Source organism: Amblyomma mixtum, chromosome 3, assembly GCF_055824585.1.
Source record: "Amblyomma mixtum isolate Tamu chromosome 3, ASM5582458v1, whole genome shotgun sequence".
NCBI lineage: Eukaryota > Metazoa > Arthropoda > Arachnida > Ixodida > Ixodidae > Amblyomma > Amblyomma mixtum.
Genome location: NC_143014.1, coordinates 268408124 through 268411915, shown reverse-complemented (window position 1 = coordinate 268411915; position 3792 = coordinate 268408124).

Here is a 3792-nt window from a genome sequence, read left to right as displayed (position 1 = left end):
TTACTTTCTTAATTATGCTTCACTAACATCAGTAAGATCTTATAAGTACCTCGGCGTTATTCTAACATCAAACCTGACCTGGAATGAACACATTATTTCTATTATCGCAAACGCTAACCGCATGCTAGGCTATATTAAACACAATTTTTCTATGGCGCCATCATCTGTGAAACTAATTCTTTATAAAACACTTGTTCGCTCTAAACTCGAATATGCCTCATCAGTATGTGATACACATACCGACGGATTAACCAATGCCCTTGAAGCAGTCCAAAATCGCTCCGCACGTTTTATTCTCGGTGACTATGGTCCTTTATCAAGCGTAACACTCATGAAGGACACTATCATTAGCACCCTTGTCGCTGCGCAGAAAAATTTCCCGTTTGTGCCTTTTCTTCAAAATTTACCACACCAATCCAATTCTAAAAAATGCACTGATCACGTCACCCACATATGTATCGTCGCGCATCGATAATCCGTGCAAAGTAGGTATCCCCCACTTCCGCACTACATCCTATCAGTATTCATTCATTCCTAAAACAGCAACAGAGTGGAATCGTCTGCCTACCGCGTTAGTGCTTACAAACAGTGTCGAAGTTTTCAAGAAAAACTTATGCTTACATTACAAAGCATAGAAGTTTTTTTTTTTTTGTTCTAACTCCTTTAGTTTGAAAGTTTTCAGTTATATTGTTGTGTGTTTTATGTAGTTTCATATTCTGTTCTACTTTCTTCTCCATTTTTAACGGCCAACATGACCGAATGTTGCCACTTATTAGCTATGTTTCTTATACAACGTCAGTGCTTTCTGTTTACTTTTTAGATTGTTATCCCCCGTTGCCGTCTGCTTATCAGACGAGCCCCGGGAATAATCCCCTGTTCACGCCTGTATTCAATTTTGCCTGTCTTTTTGTATATGTCGTTTTTTTTAATTATTTATCCCGCTTTCCCGAAATACTGCGCCATAACATTAGCCTCTGTTAATTTTTTGTATCTGTTACATTCTTTTAAACTGTTTGTTACGTATGTTGCACTGTTTTTTTTGTTTTTTTTTCACTGCATCACTCCCTCTCTGTAATGCTCTCTGGGCCAAGAGGGTAACTTGAAATAAATAAATAAATAAATATAGCGTAACGGGAGCCTCTCAGTTTTTACACGGTGTACGGAACCGTGTAATTCTTCTACGGTGGCGACATGTAACTCAACTTGCGGTCGCAATTCCTTCTGCTGAAGTTTGACTGTCTCGGAGTTGCGCGCTGCCAATATCACCGCCTCCAGGGTAAGTTCTGCATTCAGTTGCAACTTCTCGCTGAGGTTCATGTCGATCAGTCCAATGACCAGACGATCGTGAATGAGCTCGTCCTTCAAGCCGCCGTACTCGCGTGATTCGGCCTGCTTAAAGGTGTCGATGGTTTCGTGAGCTTGCTGCTTTCGTCTGTTGAACTTGGCCCTTTCATATATCACATTCGTGCTAGGTACAAAGTGTTTCGTGAACGCGCGAGTGACGGCGTCGTGGTCTTGCTTGTGAGAGTCCGTAGGCCTCAACGAAGCCAAGACGTCTTCTGCTTCTCAACCAATGAACTGCGTTTCGCCTTCGTGCTTTTTTAAACCCGAGATGACGCGGTAACGCTCCCAATTGTGAACCAACAGTTCCAGTCCTCTGGTCGTCGGAAATCAAATTTATTTGGGAGTTCGACGACAAACGGATTCAGCGGTGCAAGCTGCTGAGACTCCGACGCTGGTACAGCCGTTTCTGCACGTGTTGGATCCGGCGTTGCCTACAGGTCTCTTCGATTTGGCTGCACTAGTTCCGTCAAGTTACGCGCTGGTGCCGCGAGCGTGCAGCATCAGTTCAAATGCACCCTGCCACTGGCTGCTTCCAAAATAAATAATCGAGTGCAGTCACAGTCGTTTGCGAGTCTGCAAATACCAGCCAGCTGCCCGAGCTGTCGACATCAACGGCCGCCAAAATCTCGAAACACATGAATTTTCAAGCAGCAAAGCGCATAAGTGTCGCCATGAACCAGCACCAGAAAATCGTCGTTTTACTTTAAAAAAAAAAGGCGCTGCATATATATGCACAGATAATTGACGAATTTTCGCTGAAATATGTTGCTCATGGGACTCGACCGCTTAGGTTTACAATTCTGACGCAATTAAGTTAACTACCTCCTCCTTTCAAGAACGAACAGCCATCATTTCATTTAAACTACGCTCAAATTTTCTCCGACCTGCACATCGGGGCCGCCATATTGCTGCACTACAGCTGCACTTCCAATTCTGAGAGTGCAAGCCAGCCAAGAACTAGTGCTGCACTAGGCTGGCACTCTTGCAAAACGAAGACGGAAGAGCAGCTGGCGCGCACTGCATTGGCAAAACGAAGGAGAAAGTGCTGCACTCCTTGAACTGGTGCCGAAAGTGCAGCCAAATTGAAGAGACCTATAGTTAAGCGGTGCCTTAACGCATTCCCGTCAACGTCGTCACGTTAAGGTTAACTCCGTAGTTACCGCCACGACGCAGTTTCTCTGCACGACTACTTCGCAGTGGCCGCATTTGTTTTTCCAGTCCCGGACTACTTGCTGGCAGGTCTGGGCTTCCGCTCGGACAGGAAAAGCGTCATGGTCACATGACCTACTTGCCATAGGCTGCTTTCGAACACGGCGCCAGAGCCGGGCTCCCCCTCGGTTACCGTACAAGGACGCTGTCATCTGCTAGCAGACGATGCAAGCCACGGCCACTACGACGCCGAAGCAACGCCGTGCACTCGATCATGATACTGAGTCTATTTAAAGACTGTACTGTCAGCTTAGCGTAGGTGCATTACAGAACTCAGCTTCGGAGGTATGCTCGCCGCTACTGCTTGCGGCGAAGTTCGCACAAAGTAGCCCAACTCGTTGCGGAAAGGCGGATAGACGAAAGCCTCCGCAAAAATGTTGACAACAAGCTCTATAGCTGCTCCAGTATACGAGTGGTTCACCTGCGATGCTTTCAGGTAAGCGTACAGACAGCATGTGGCAAAACAAGCGAACAAGAACCTCTTGACGACACGAGCAAACAATACGCGCTCGCAGCTCCGAACGCGCGTCCGTGTGCGGTGGATTTCAAGAAAATAAACGAAGATGCAAGAACAAAAAGTCTTTCGATGGCTCAGAGAGGAGCTACGGAGCTCATGTGAAGGTTTAACGCATGATATCGACCTCCAGGAACACGAAAAGCACTCAAAATGCACACGGAGTCTAACTTAATATGGCTGCCAGCGCGGCGCGCAGCTATCGTCTGCTGCCTTCTCAGCAGCCCCAAGCAGCCCGCGGACTGCCATAGGCTAAAAACGAACGCGTTGCTATGGCGATGCAAGCAGGTGGGCGGAGCTTTCGGGCTGCCCGAAAAAAAACAAATACCGGACTCGAGTCCGCAAGTAGTCCCGGACAGTCCGGGACTGAAAAACAAATGCGCCCAGTATCACGCACATTCACCAGCTTCGAGTCGTGCGCGCATCCCAACGCTGCCACCATGTCATGTACGAGCAGTAAGGACAAGGCGGGTGTAAACTAACCAGCTTTACTCGAGACTACACATCGCAGCCACCACGACATACGCCTTCCTTGCGCCTTCTGTGTATCGGCGTCGGTTGAGTCCGGTGCGCACTCCTGCTGCACGCGCATGTGTCGCCATCTGTCAGTCCTGCCGCTCACCACACTATCAACGTCCAAGCAGCTACGCTTGCCGCCGTTCGGTGGAGAGATTTTCGACGAAAGATACGGCCCCTGCTACATTCCCGATATCCTTTACGTTTTA